General features: G+C 39.8%; 1 long non-coding RNA gene across 2 annotated transcripts in view; it reads right to left on the bottom strand.

The window, feature by feature from the left end:
• LOC120560124 overlaps positions 1-15,047 on the bottom strand; it is a 43,404-nt gene extending 28,357 nt beyond the window's left edge. Inside the window, exons 1-3 of one of the 2 annotated variants that reach the window (XR_005639431.1) lie at positions 14,766-15,047; positions 9,525-9,758; positions 5,416-5,515 (exon numbers count right to left, since the gene is read on the bottom strand). This is a non-coding gene — a long non-coding RNA (uncharacterized LOC120560124). The remainder of the gene's footprint in view (positions 1-5,415; positions 5,516-9,524; positions 9,759-14,765) is intronic. The other variant, XR_005639430.1, reaches the window with a different exon arrangement.
• Between the last annotated feature and the right edge of the window lie 1,452 nt (positions 15,048-16,499).

The following is a 16,499-nucleotide window of genomic DNA, read 5'->3' as shown; positions in this document are numbered from 1 at the left end:
TCAGATGCTACAGCAATATATTTCATATAATGAGTTTTTCCCTTTGCTTTTCAAATGTAATGCTACAGATGAACTCATTGCTCAGTAAAACATCACAGCTTTGTGAATGAAAAGTGCATGCATTTATTCTGTGATAAACACATTCTTTGAATTTGAATATGGATGTCTGATCTGTAATAGGATATAATAATGGTTAAATATATACCACTTCGTATACAATAACTGCAGCACATTTTTGATTGTATATTTCAAGTTGTCAATTGAAATAGGGTGCTTATTCTTAGTAATGATTGAGGAGTCTTGATTTGAGAAGTTGTAGATTCAGGTATCATACTGCCACCTACTGGTTGACACTTTTCTTAAAGAGGTTCAGTCAGTCAGAGTGCACTCAAATGAGTTCCTCGCAATTAAAATGATTCAGTGATTTCAGGAAGGACAAGTTCTACTTCAATGACATCTATGGAAATTAAATATTACATTAAGTTTAACTTCAAATGATAGATAATATACTCAGACATCTGCATTAACTAGGAGAGGAAATGTCCCATGGGTGCCCTGAATAAACATCGTGCCCTGGGCCCTTTAAAGCACATGTAGCTGAAGATGTGGTTATGGTCTATCAAGACTCCCTTCACTGACAAACCTCAATTGCTCAGTCGTGCAAAGGGAAACGCGTTCCTGAAATGTTCCTTTTTTTGTTTGATGGATGAGTTGTTCATATAATAGCTGGGCATTACCTCTGCAAATAAACCAGACTTGACATTGCCCTGCGCTGGAACATCTGGGACGCCCCAGAGACAGGATCAAAGGCCTTGCACGTCCTTGGACTCTATCTGTGCCAAACATGCACAGCAAGCTAAAGAACAGCTATCCAGCGCATTCCAGTCATCATCATCGGCACTGGCTGCGTTTGTTAGGTCATCAGCTATTTCTGTTTAATTTGTTGCAGTCATATTCCTCGGGTGTTTTCGTCATGGTAACAGCAGGGCTGAGAGTGTTGTAGCTAGACAATACAGTAAATCAATTTATGAGCTGATTATCCCACAACAAAATGATGTCTTTAGCTAAGTGGAAACATGAACGTGATGTTGAAAATCAAGCGCTAGACTGATTGATCTTCTCGCACTTTTCCTACTGACACGTCAGACTGAACAGCATATCAACCCGGCTCTCATCTTGCACTATACTATGGGGGCTGAGCTACAACACAATCCACAATACTTGGGCTTTGTTTGGAAAGAGCCAGCCAACTGTATAACCTTAATTAGTCAAGCTGTATTCATTCAAGTGATTACTACGCCCTGCACAGTAGTGAAGAGAAGCATCTGTCACTTAAACTCAAATGATTTCTCAATCTTTCCACTCAGAAGAAATGTATCGTAGGTGTATCACTATATGATACATTCTGATGATGATTTTGTGCCAAATTAAAATATAATCCTGTCTAGGGCTGCCAATAATAACAACTTTTGTTAAGATTAGTCTGTCAATTATGTCTTTTGAATAATCGATTAATTGTTTAGACTACAAAATGTTAGAAAATAGTGATGAACAGTATCTAAAACAAGTACTTGCAACCCAAAGATATTCTATCTACAATAATATAAAACAGAGGAAAGCAGCGAATCCTCACATTTGAGAGGCTTCTATGAGCAAATATTAAGATTGTTTTCTTGTTCAATGACTTTCACAATCACACAATTATTGAAATTGTTGACGATTTATTTCATGTTGATTGATTAACCGATTAATCTGTTATTTAAGAACTAATCTTGTCCACTATAATCTGATGTGTTAAGTAAATTCAAAATGCAAAAAGCATAGCATATCTTTAGCATCATGTAAATTCTGCCGTGGCAAAAAAGGTTTATCTGGGATTGGTTTTTTTTCTTCTTTTTTCAGGTTCTTGAGTTTCATTGTGTTTGCCATTTCTAAATCTTCCCAAGGCTGTGCATCTGCTGCTCTCCAGCCTGCACAACTGGGTGGGGGAGCAGGATGTCACTTTTGTGAACCAGCAGCAGTGGAGAGGAGGGAAAATGACGCAATCATCAGAAAAGGGGTCTGGGTGGTGAAGCAGGGGCCTTACGAGGGGCAGGTTGCAGATCGCCCGCACCTCGGCAGATGTGCCTTGGTGTCACTCCACATCCGCAGCCGAATGAATCACCCAACAGATGTTTAACGTCAAGGCCAGGCTGTCACGCCAGCCAAACACACACGTGCACACACCAGCCATGCAAAGATATGCATACACACACACACACACACACACACACACACACACACACACACACACAGTACAATTTATTACTACATTAGGAAAAGTGGCTCCACAAGGGGTCAGACCAAGGCGCTGATGTTCACCTTGATGCGACTTTCACAAAAAAAAATAACAAACCAGAGATTTCACTAAACAATATTTTTGCAAGGTGGAAAAGAATCCGGTGATGTGCACTAAACACACAAAACACACTGACTGAAATGTAGTTCTGTTCAAACACACTGAGCCTGATGACATGTTTCTACAGCATAATATATTTTCGCTCTTTTTTTTTTTTGTCTTGTACCATCCGAACACAACCCGTCAATATTGAAAGATAGAATAGCAGATATTTTTTTTAGGTAATTCTACCAGCATCTTCCCCATCCTCTTTTTTGTGGGACCTTTCATGGCTGAATAAAAGATATTTTGTCAAAACCAATTTTCACCAAAAAAACTACACACGGATGTATTTTTTTCTAATGTTTTAGGGTGTGTTTCAGGAGGAGGGAGGGGGGATGACGAAATGCAACGCTACTACAATAAACAGATGTTTTCCACCTTTTTAATATCACACTGCGATGCTGTAACACACCACATTTCCACATGTGAGATTTTATTGACAAGAGGAACATTATGGTTAATTAAGACTACGGATTTAATTTCATCCATTCACACAAAAAAAAAAATTGTCTAGAACAGGTCCTGTGCCCATTGTCATTTAAAGTGAACAATCAGAATGTGACTTATCTTCTCACTGAATTTTTTTTCTTTTTTTTTTTTTTTTTTTTTTAAGTGTGCCTTGGTACTAAGAACATTGAGAACCGCTGTGTTAGAAAAGAGCAATTGAAGGTAAGGAGCTTTTTAAGAAAGAGTTACTGGATCTTTGAGAACATTCTTGAGGCCCTTTTCCCCTCTTTTGGAGAAACCCAGGCAGATAAAAGGAAACACTCGGGTGGATTAAAGTGTTCAGAATGTATCAGCATCAAACCACTAGAGTTTTTGCCCTCTACATTTTTCAAACACAGTCAATAGATCTAAATATTTTACTGTGCCCTGGCCGATTTATTGTTTGATGTTTAAAAACTTGTGTGGAATGAAAGAAAATTCATTAAAGAAGATGGCCCCAGAACGAGGCCCTACGATCAGCTTTGAAAGTCTAGTTTAACTGGGATATTGATCATTCTCTTTCTTCTGTGACAAAGGCCACCAGGGACGCTGGAGGTGTCGGTGGATGAAGGCGCGCTGCCAATAACACCAGACGTTTGTGTATGCACTGTAGGTGAGGCTGGGAATTACACTACTGACATCGAAAAAAAATCCAATAACTTAAAAATGACCAAACAAACATCACGTTGATTTCTTGCTGGTCAAAAAAAAAAAAAATTCAGTGATGTTTAGATGAAGCCATGTGCACTTGAGGGTTTTGAATTTTTTGTTAAATGCATGATGGATAAGACTACACTAATTGTGAACTTAATTATACAGCTTTGTTGGGCCACTGGAGATAGAAATATATTGTCAAGTGTCTCTCTGTTTCATTAAGCATCTGTAAAATAGGGCTTTAATCTGATCACAACTTTCAGCTCTTAATCAGGAAATGTCTCGTGTCCTGTCAGTGTGGAAGGAGCTGTTCCATTATAAAAAACAATGGATTGTTCTGCTTAACAAGAAGATTCACAAACCAGAACTATTACAGAAGTAACATACTGTTTGGGAGTTGTATTTTAGTGTGGATTTTCTCTTTTAGTAATCTCTCATGGCCTAAAGATTCTACTACACAGTACCACAAGGTCTAATGCACGTGCTGGAAACACAAGAGGGATTTTTGACAGAGTAGGTAGCTCCATTATAGAAATCTTTTTTTACTAATCTATTTTAGAGATACTCTGCAAGCAAAAAAACTTAATCCACATGAGTTATTCAAACTTAGATTGCTATCAAAGATAACCTCATACATTTCTGGCTTCTTTCTTGACATCAGGAGACAGACTAACCACATCATAATTAATTAAATCTTTGGAATATGCAGCTCAAATAGTCCTTTTCCCTGAGCTGCAAAACATTAGACAAGCAGGTCTCGACAACTGCCAGCAGTACTTTGGAGATGACTGGGCTATTAAGAGCTATATCATCAATGTACATGTATGTGTCAGTTACAAAGAAAAAACATCTGTGAGTCGTGCCATTTCTCTGAGAATGTGCAAATGGAATACCCTATATCCATGTACAGTATAACATGAAATCAAATTTTGACCAAGAAGCTAGCCATAGTAAATTAAGGCAATTGTTTGTGTGAAATAAGTTTGGTCAAAACAATAGATTTTTCAATACATATCGATTTGAAACCGTTTCAATACAAATTTTCCGCACTATTAATACACCGGTACCAGCCGCGCTCTCGCTTTCTTGCTCTACTGTGCTTTAAAAAAATATTTTAAAAGAGATATGTGGGGCAGAATGCTTACACTGTATGTGGAATGGTAAGATGCTGCTTACAATGCTGATGAGTCATTTCTTTTTTGACAATGTTTGCATTTGATTTTCATAAATGCATTGAACATTTCAACCAATAATTAACATAACTGTACTTTTTATGCTGTCGTTAAATACAGTACTGTTTATACACCATATAATGCAACACAAAATGTTTCTGCCCTTTTTGTTCGTCCCTCGTTCTGCACAAAATTACCCTTTTAATCAGTTTTTAGCACAGCTGTGAGTATGCAACATGACCAGTCTAAATAAAAATGCACCTCTTCTTTTTCCAAGCATCAGTTACTGATTTCCATCTCATCTGTTTTCCTGCTCCAGCCATAGCTCTGATCACAATGTCTGTGTGTTTCTGCGCAGCAACAACTGCTATGAGACTAGATCTCCCACATCTGAACTGGACCAAACCACTGATGGTCACTTAATGGGTACATTTCTCTCCTGCTGTTTGCTGACCACTGTGTTCAGCCAGTGGCTATCTCAATCCCAGTCAGTTTTCCACAGTCTTTTGTTTTTCTCTTCCTACCTGCCCTGAATATCTGTGCTTTCCTCTGCCTTATCAACCATGAAGTTATTGAGCGGAATTACCATTCTGCAGCTGAATCAGCGACTCCGTAAATATGGAGTAAACAAATACATTGACCGGAGGTGAAACAGGTCCTTACATTCAAATGCAGGCAGACCTGCTGGGCCATCAACTCCCAGAACCAAGTCAAGGCGCTCACTCACTGGAGATTCTGGTTTCTTCCATAGCACGTGTAGAGGCTGAATAAAAAGAGTAAGCATGTCAGTTATCTCTGTCATTAGTAACACATTTGTCACAGCAAAATCAGGTACTTGGAAGTACATGAAATATGGCGCTGACACTTAACAATATCATGAACTACTGAGCTGCTGATAAATTTGGAGTAGCCTAAAGGGAAATAAATGCTGATAAATTACCCTCCTGCACTCCTGCTACTAAACACACAACACTTTGACATGTTTACCTTCATGAAAAAACATATATAATAGCTACATTTCACTAGCAAGCCCAACCTATACATTACCACGTAGCAAACATTGTTCCTGTGGACGATCTGCGAGAAGATGCTAGAAATAGCACTCGATTGAAGTTTGATTGAAATCTGTCAATAACGCCTAGGACTAGTTTCCAAGGCAACACGTTCGCCAAGAGGAATTAGATGATCAACAGAAGCAGTGCTTGTGTCTTATTTGTTGCCACCATCAAAAATTATCTAAATGAGTTGCATGTCCTACCCATATCTACGTTTTATCAGAGGCATTTATCAGAAATGCTCAAGTTTGGAGAATAAAAACATTCATACAAAAACCAAGAACATGTTGGCAGCACTGCACAGTCCTAATTTAAAATCATTTTCTGGGAAAGTGTATAGATTTTCAGCCTGAATTTTAGACATACTGGCTTGACCTGATTTATTAAGAATTCCAATCACATAACGTAGTTTTAAGGATGTTCAACCTGTGTAGCCCATACTGTAAAACTAGTCAAATGAATTGTTTGTGAATACACATTCTATTTTCTCAGTGCCTCAGTGAAAATGTCTACCAGCACTCTGTCCTTATGTCCAAGTGTGTAACTCTCCTTTGAAAAGACACACAGGACACAGCAGGAGGGGAGATGTGATGTTCTCTCTTTTTATTGATTGACACGGCTGATGAGGGCCCATCCTGCACTTTGGCAGGAGGGTAGGCAAGCATGCGGAGGTGGCGCCCACCAGGGTGCAAAAAGGTGACAACATGGTCGTCCTTCATAGATATTCCATGCGTGGCTTTACCCTCAGCTGCCCTGTCAAGGTCTGTGTATGCCCCTCCGAGGGGGCTGAGACAGGGTCATGGATGACACCCGCCTCTATGCCAGACGTGACAGCACAGCTGGGCCGCTTAATGACAGAGGGGCCTTGCCCAGCACACACCTGCCCATCCTGGGCAGGGCAGGCGACCTCACGGGGAGAAAGAGGAGCCGCTGCCACGTTCGATGGGCAGATGTTCTGGAGAGGAGACAGCAGAGACAGCTGCACTACAGGGACCCCTCCGTTTCTCTCCTCCCTCCAGTAATTGAAAATCATGTAAAAGGTCAATTGTGTGATACTAGCTGTCCCTCTCTGCAAGTTGTTCCTTTCAGCCAGAACATGACAAAAACAACACTGACTGGATGACAGCTTTTGCCGCAATTACTGCCTATTTAGCTATGGATGTCCATGTAATGACGATATCTGTAAACATTCCCAGTGAATAAATCTGCATATAAAAAGAGGTGTGGGCCATCTGTTGGAGGCTATGGATAGCGGTCCCTGAGAGAAACCTAATCATTGGATACATTACACAGACACTGTTATGACATGTTGACTCCAAACGAAAGAGGACTGTACGGGGGGGGGGGGATGTAAATAAATCTAATTTCAAACTTTATCAACATTTGCTGAAAAGCCGGCCAACAGAATCTGTGTAAAGAGTCCAGCGTGGTAAAAGGGGGTCAGCGCCTGTCTTGAATACAGACAGAGTGACCCTCTTCCTCGGTTTCACTCTGATGAGAAACGGCAAGGTTCTAACCTCCACAGAATTGCTCTCCGTTTGTGGTTGTCTTAAACAGAACCAGCTACAGAACTGTCACACACCATCAGCCTCTCTGGAATTTAGCAGAGATTTCTAGACCTTCATAGACAGATTAACGAAAAGATCAGAATGGACGATGAGGACTCAAGTAACAGCGAAATGAGATCAACTTCGGCCGTTTGACTTCCAAGTACTAGAAGCGTGGCAATATATTTGAGAACTTTTCTTACTTGACCTAGATAAACGCAAGTTTTATGAGAACTGGAGAAGGTAAAAAAAATCTTTAGATGCTCAGACTGTGAAATGCAGTATTTAAAGAGAGTGTTGGACAAAGGATGGCTTGTACAAATGTGACATCTCACCCCACATTTAGTTCAGTAATTCTAAAGCTTGAAAAAGTTGTTATTTTTAATGGGGAACAAGTTAGGGCTCATCCACAAACATGTGGTTTTGAGGGAACTCTTAACATTTAACAAAAACAAGTGCTGTGACTTGAGTACCAGCACAAACAGGAAGGAAACAATGTATTCCATAAACTCCCCCAAATGAGAATTTTATCAATAACACTTGTGTCTGCAGGAAAAACAAAAATGAAGCTCTTCAAGATGCATGTTTCTGGTTCGACTGACCGTAGCCCTTTGCCAATAACAATGTTACCCGCAATCACGATCCAAAACCACACACCCTTGGCACGGCACACTGTCACAAATTATGTTTTGATTCTGACCAAATGCAACTGCTTCCTGTCTAGTGCTGTTTTCTCTTACTGTCTGTTTGAATCTCTTGAACCAAACGCAAACTAAGAGATGTTGTTTTTTCACTGCAGAAGGGACATTTAGTAACATATCTGAAATGTTTGGAGGCTGCAGATCCTCATCACAGAAACAATTACTATAACCTCAGAACTTCAAAGAAAACAACACTATCTGCGCTCATTTAACCCAATGAAAATCTATTTTACACACGGTTGTTCCGTCACGGACTTTACTCCTAATTGTCTCGCGTGTCTAGAAAACAAATATATAACTATTATTTCTATTTCTAGTTTATCTGTTGTGTCAAATCAATTTTGCGCTGGCTTAATGTTGTGTTGGTTATTTGTGGTTGGACTTGGACAACAGTAGCTAGCATACGCAGCTGGGGATTACTGAAATAATCAAACCTTTACGCTTTCTTCGAACAATAAAGTTAAAGTCACGTATAAAAGAGACATTTTACTTAAAATATTTAAACATTAAAAAGCAATGTTTTCTCTATTCAAACAACGGCTCCCTTTTGAAAGTCTGTGTCTGTGCTTGGTGTGACAATATCACCGCATCATTTAACATTGTTATCTTATCTTTAATATCCGAAATCATATCCATAACGTTAACTACTCTTATGGAGCGCGCAGCATGGTTTAGGTGAGCACAGGCTAATGGAGAATGGAGATGCGGGGTGTCACATCCACGGAAAAGAGATTGAAAATTAAATTGTCACTCATGCTAATTAACGTGGCTCAGCGGACGGACATGCCACTCCACCAGAAACATCTCTAAAGAAAAAAAAAAAAGACGAGAAGACTCTAAGATGTATTTCTATAACATCTTACTTCTGATATTAAGTTAAAATAATCGCCTTAATATCGGTGTAGGAAAAAAATAGTCAATCATCCCTTTAAACATTGGCACAAGCCTAAAAAGAAAAAATTTTCCTGAATGAATGAATCAATGAATCAATCAATCAATCTTTGTTTCACTGGCACAAAGGGGGAAATAACAATTAAAAACAAAAGAAACAACAAAAACATCTGCATCGGCCCAATTGTGTATTTTAAACATCGGTATGGGCCCAGAATTACACAGTCGGTGCCTCTCTAATTATTTCTTATCACTCCTGAAACCACTTGGCCTTCAAATTTACTGTGTGTGACTGTGTTTGTGTGTATGCCATCTGTATGAGAGTGTAACTGTGCAACTGCATGTGTGTAGCACACCAGAATGCACATTTCAAAGGCAAGACAGCTCCTGGGCTTGCTGAACTTTTGCTTGTTATCAGGAGCTGAGAGTGAAATGGAGAGAATTGATCTTTTGTCTACTGGAGGTGCACTCCCTTGGGCTGGGCCGCTCGCTTGCTCACTCGCTTGGCTGCCGTGCAGAGGGCTCTCTTTCTCATCCTCCCACCACCATCCCCTCACCCCCTTCGCTCACTCACTCACTCGCTCGCTCTCTCTCTCTCTCTCTCTCTCTCTTTCTCTCTGCATGGCGGCAGCTGCCTCTCCTCCAGCTGACACTTGTCCTGCCGTTACTGGGAGAGATGTGCGCTGAGCTGCTGACACCAGGATTGATCTTCCTCCTTTTTCCCATAAGCTCCATATCAAGCTCCTAGAGACTCTGGAGGAGACAAAGGATGGGAAGAGGGGTGAGGAGAGGATAAGGGGTTGGGGTGGCGGCTGGAGAGGAAGGAAGCGGAGGGAAAATATTGTCAACTCACATCACCTCTTCAAACTAACAATGTTTTGGTGCATCGAAGGAATAGAGAACACAAAGTTGACAGTTTTATTGGTGGTGGTGAGAGGAAGTTCACCCTTTTTGCTATATTGTTGCTCAAAGTGACACCACAAGACCAACAAATAGATCTCCTAATGCTACTATCACTATAACTATTTGCTAAAGTGAAGAAGTAGTATTACAAATGAAAAAACAAAGGCGTTGCATCATTCTGTCAATAATAGACTTCAAAACAATCAATACATTTTTATATGTCGCATGAATCTGTACGAGGTAAAATTCCAGTTAAATGTTATCCCATCAGCAATTCAACTTGCGCATGATTAATCATGCGCAAGTTGGGCACACAGAAAGCACACAGGAAGAGTCACCCGGTTGAATGGCACCGGCACTCTAGGGGCCCTATTTTAACGTTCGCACGGCGTGAAGCGCCTGGCGCTGGTGCGTTTAGGGCGTGCACGAATCCACTTTTGCAAGTTTAACGGCGGAAAAAAAGGGTCCGTGCGCCGGGCGCATGGTTCAAAAGGGTTGTGCTTAGTGACTTCATTAATTCATAGGTGTGTTTTGGGCGTAACATGCAATAAACCAATCAGAGTGTCATCTCCCATTCCCTTTAAAAGCCAGGCACGTTTGGACCTTGGTGCATTGCTGTTATGATGGCGGATTTGCACCTAATATTTGTATTTGTAATCTTTTGCATGTTTGTGTGCTGCTGCGCTTCCCTGTGTGTGTGTAACAAGCACAGTGAGCGTGCGCTGTGCACGAGCCTAGGAGCATTTTACTAATTTGCTGTTAAAATAACAATGAAATGCTGCGTTTTTGACTTTAGACCAGGTTTGTGTTGGTCAATGGCGCCTCAAGATAGCAATACGCCAAGAATGCACCTGGACACACCTCCCTGTAAGACCGGCACGCCCATGGGCGCACAGATGGCCGCAGGTGCATTTGCCATTTAAAACGACGCGGGCGCTGGACGGGAAATTGACTGCATCGGTCTTAAACTAGCAAAGACACTTGCGTCCATGGTTATGACTCATGGTAGCACTACCTTCAGTGTTGTTTGCTTACTTCACTTCTATTTCTTTTGTATTGATTTCTACTTACTGTAAGACAAGTTAATTATGCTGATGAAATTGATTTTTAAGAAATCGTAATTATTAACTTTTTGCTGCATCCTGCTGTGACTGCGGTTAGAGCAATGCTTGGGAGGCTGTTTCAGCGACAGGAAACATAACGTGTTGTATAACTAAACTGTAAATTGTTTAGTATTCAATGCAACATACAGTAAAGTATTTCATATAATAGTTCATTAATTAGGCTATATATAGGCTATTTAATATTTGAGGGGTGAATTTATCATCATATATGTGCAAAGATTTGTGTATCAGCAATATGCGTGTCTTCATTGATTAATTTATTTCAGGTGTGTCAAGATTCTTGTTAGTGGCAATTGAGCTGTTGCTGCTGTAATAATGAACTTTAATATTCTTATTTTTTTCAATATTGTAATTTTGAAATATAGGCCTAATATAAAACATTTTTTTACACCAAAAATGATGAAATAGTTGACATAGTTTGGATCACCCTTTGAAGCACAGAAGTTGCTGGCAGAAATGATGTCAGGTCTAACCTTTCTCTAAACCAAAACTAAAACCTGGTCTACAGATTTTTTACCCATTCCATAAAATGCGGTTTGTGGTAAAATAGCAAAAATGTTACAAAACACCCATTGTGCAATGTTAATAAATCCTTTAGCAAAATGCCTGGCGCTGCATCTGGATTTTCCACCTAAACCAAATCACTTCTTTCCTGGCTCATGGCCTAACCTTCATCCAAATTTCATTGATATTTGTTTATAGATTTTCCAGTACGCCACTAACTCACAAACAACCAACAGAACTACAAAACACAACCCCCTCGGCAGATGTAAAAATTACAGCATCTACAACTGAAAGGTTAAAAAATGTATCTGGACTCATAATTAAACTGAAAATAAAAACTGTATAGTCATAAATAACATGACCAAACATTTAAACACATTAATCAAACTCTGTGTGCAGCTATACAGTAAAGCATGCATTCTCAGTGGTTCTTGTGGACTTCTGTTGGGATTGTAAGTCCAGGCATCGGAGTGGATGTAACTGTGGATCTTTACAGTTATTACTGTGTGTTATTGGCATCGCGAGGAGAGCAGACCTGGGAGGAAGGGTTCAGGGTGGAGGGGGCAGATGGGGGAAGTCTAGCAGCAAACATGATAATTTGCAGGTTAGCCAATTTCAGGAAGGCTGGATGGCCCGATACCCTTGGTAAGCATCCGAGAGCAGCGGAGACCCGAGTAGAGCAGGGCAGAGCCATGCACGAGGAAGATGAATCAAGTTTAATAACAAAGGGTTCTAATTGCCCCCCCACACAACCCCACACCCCCACCTCGGAGCTGAACTCTAATTACGGTGAGAACACAGTGCACTGTCACCCAATATTAAGTTGTTGAAGAGCGGGACGAGATAATCGATAAACACTTTAGCTGTATGGGGGGGAACAGTGAGAAGAGAGAGAATAAAAAAAGTAAGATGCCCCTTCCATTCAGTGGGAACCAGCAGCACCCAAAGCCCTCCTGGCTCATGAGAACACCGTTGGGACAGTCCAAGAATGATTGCAGAGCAATAATCCTGAGCGAACCCCCCACCCCCCCACCCTCAACATCCTCATACAAATACACACATCCTAAACACTCCCTCAAAACGCACAAACACACACATGCACGGAGCACATGTGAGCATACAGCACAATGTAGAGCCCCACTTTCCCCACGGGCTGCCTGAGCACCCGTGCGTCTGAGAGGAAAGGTGAACACGGTCACCCTAATTACAGGGGCCCCAGCTCTCTCACACACTAACACACACTCACCAGGCATAACTAAAGACAGGCCAATTAGGGCGAGAGGGAGATAAGGGAAGTTTTATTTGTATACTAATTAAGCCCCTGATGAAATTCAAAAGGGAGGTGGTGAAGGGGACTGGGGGAGGGAGTGGACGGGTAATTGTGTGTTTGAGAAAAGGTTGCTTTAGGTGCGGTTATCTGAGAAGCACAGCCTTGAGATAGTTGCCCCCTAATCCCATGCTGAGCCCCGGCACTGCACTCAAGGTCTCTCATAATTTGATCTGTTACATATGAAATGGCAGGCTCTGACAGCGAGATCATCAGCAGCGTTTATTGTCTATTTGGTCCTCGTTTCGGCTAAACGTAAAAGAAGTTGTCATGCCAAAGAGACTCAGGACTGGGGATGAACTGCCACCTTATTTGTTAAACAAATTGAGCATAATTAAAAATATTTAGCAATGTGCATTGTACATATGCAAAGTAATATTTAAAAATATAACCTCTGATCACCGAAGTATGAATTAAAGAGGCTAAAAAGTTGATTGTCCTAAATAGACTCTTTTAGGTAAAGCACAGGTGTAACTAATAACATTACCAATGGCTCTGTTCTATTCCACTGTCCCAGTAAACAGCTACAGTGAACCTAGTCTGGATCAACAACAGTACATTTCCAGAATAATTGCTTAAAGCTTTTATATTAATAAACGTATGTTATATTCAAGCCATTGCCAAATGAGTTGCTACAAAGCTAATTAAGACTATCAGCTTCACACAACTCCGTTGTGTATTTCTCAGTATGGCTATGTTCAGAAGATTGTGTCGTCCGGTGACTTTCCCTCCTCCTGTCCTCCTTGACTACTAGCAACTGCGTGGAGGAGGGGTGGGGGCGCGTGCGTGATCACGTAAGGCTTGTATCATGTGGACGCGCCGACAGTGTTGTTGTCATTACTTAGAATTCTTAATGGGGGAGACAGAAACTACGCGCTATAGCTTTAACATCCGGCGCTGACAGATGTTCTGCTGGATGTCCCTCACCTTCTGTTCTGTGCGTTGCCTTTCTCAAACTCTGTTCGATTTGGGAAAGAACAACAACGTTCGAGCTAGCAAGCTACATGCTGAAAATGGAAAGATTTAAAAAACGTGCACGAGCATGCATAATACCCTAAGACAGTCACCTAAATGGAATGCAGCAATCATTAAGGTTGTTATTTGAAACTGTGGGTTTCCTGCTATGAATAGCAAAAAGGTCTAATCACACAAACTGTATTTTGCTCAGCAGGTAGTCTGGTCATTAGTGGACATCAGTAATAACCCTTGTCACACTTTGTTTCATTTGAACATTTGTGCGAGGCCTGTAGGGGTAATATTCCGAATGTCAAACAAAAAAGGCAAAGATTACAGAAAAGTCTGAAAAAAACTAATATGTTGTGGGTTGTGGGGGTGGGGTTCTTCCCTATTTCCTATATCATCAATAAACCCCTCAGACTTATGCATACATACTTGATGCCACAACAATAAGAATTTTAATTTTTAAAATGTAAATGTCATACACTGCATTGTATATCTGAGGCTGGATATAAAGTCAGTTGCCAATTTATTAGGTAGCTACACCTAGCTAAAACTAACATCCCCTGCAACCTTTGTGAAGGTTATAATGTTCAGTTTTTGTTGAAGCTGCTTTAGAGAACATTTTGGAGAATGTAGTTTGTGGTACTTTTGGACTATACCTCATAACCTATCCGCATTGATATAAATGGGACAAAATAATATTAACACCTGTCAGTATAACAATTCAACAGCACCACAAACTAACAAAATAATCATACAGTTGAATCAACAGCAGCTCCTTAAAACAGCTTCAACAAAACCGGAACACATTAACCTCATTGTGATCATTAAATATTTTGTGAAACCACCCTACAATATCGTCGCAATATTGATATCGAGGTAACATTATGTTACAAAACGCAACAACGTTTAGCTAGCTAGCTAGCTTTACTAACGTTAGCTTATTTACCCAACATTAACATTAGCTGTATTGTAGGCTAGCTACATCACAGGTCACTTACCTTTCCAACAAATATAATGCCAACTCCAGTAAATCCCAAGATGCCTCCACCTTTCAAATGTCACACCAAAGTTCACTCGTGTTTTGGAGAAACAAAACCGAATTTATGAGTTCATTAACTTCCTACTAACATGTGTGTTGTTGCTGGACGTTCATAGATATAGTGTTTATATCTATGCTGGACGTTAAGGTTAAATTGCGCTAATCAAGATTGCTAAACATGGAGCTTCAGTATGACGCAAAAGCAGTAACGTTCGACATTCATTGCCCAGAAAAACGTGTGAATCTTCTGCTAATATTTTTTGTTTGGTTGGCTGTCCAGCAGTTTTATTAGCCCGTCTAAATAAAACGTTGTTTGTGTCAAGACTACCTTTTATTGCTTAAAAGCATGGATTGGAGACCCAAAGTAGGCTATATCAAATAAATAGATACAGTAAATAAGCCATTATTAAATAAACAATCATGTGAAAAAATACAGACAAAATATAGTCATTAAAGTCATTTTTATTCAATTCCAGCATTTATTATTTTAAAAGGTACTTCCAAAGTCTTTTTTTATTTCAAAACCCAATTTTTCCAGTGGGCTTTTTTTTTCGCATAATGCCACTTTTTTACATAACAAAGTCTTTGTCAATCAAGGAAAACAGGACAAAAGCAGTATGCTAATGTTTATGTATTTATGAAAAAACTTTTGCATAATATTGAAATGATAAGCCATATTTTTATTAAAAAACAATAATGAAACACAAGTTACGAAGTAGATTTATTAAATATTGTCTTACAGAAAAGTGTTGCTATTGCTTTGGTATAAGCAATAGCAACAATAATTTTCTTTTTGTAAGACAATATTTAATAAATCTACTGCGTAACTTGTTTCTCATTATTGTTTTTTGGTCCAATTCCTAATTATAGATTTTTATTTTGATGAGACCGTTTCTCATATATTTGGTTTCTCATAACTAAATAAATGAAGTGTTTTATAAAACAAAATCATAAATTATATAAATAAATAACTGCAATATCTCAGGAGCCAATCCAAGAGTGGAGGTCCATCATTAACGCTTCTACCTCAACCATCTTAAGACATCGTCATTACCAGTCAATCTTAAAGCAGTTCTGTAAAGATCGACCTGGCATTCAGCTGCTTCATCAGGAGCAGCATTTCATCTCTTATTAGAGATTAGCTTCACAGAGACCCCCTGTGATGTGTTGTCACAGTAAGCCATGTTGGGCTGGGTATCAAAGTGGGTGCCCCACCGAGCTTTAGCAGAGCTCCCTCTGTATTGGCCTCAAAAAGCAGACCACATGTGGCAAGATCTTCAAAAAGTCAAGCAATCTGAATGATTTGACGGGTCACAGCAGGTGGCTGTGTTGCTCATTTCTGAGACCAATTCTTCGCTGTTTCTCCACCATTTTGCAAAGCTCTCTGCTTCAAATTAAATTCGCCTACCAGCATATGAAAATATTAATGATGTAATAATTTAAGATCAAATTCTTAGTATGTTCTATATACTGTGTGATGTTGAGTGATAAAGGGAATGACATATGACCTTAATCAGTCAAATAAAGACACACTCATTCATATGAATGCAGTATATTTTATAGCACACCACATGTGTAAACTAAAGTTTTGAGATATTGTCTCAGCACAGATTACAATTCGAACAGTGAATGGGTTTTAAAACAGACTTTGATGACTGAAATATTCTCACTGTCACATCCTACCATCAAATGG

Source organism: Perca fluviatilis, chromosome 1 (genome assembly GCF_010015445.1).
Source record: "Perca fluviatilis chromosome 1, GENO_Pfluv_1.0, whole genome shotgun sequence".
NCBI lineage: Eukaryota > Metazoa > Chordata > Actinopteri > Perciformes > Percidae > Perca > Perca fluviatilis.
Note: the sequence above shows the minus strand (reverse complement) of the source record. Positions and strands in the feature narration are given on the sequence as shown.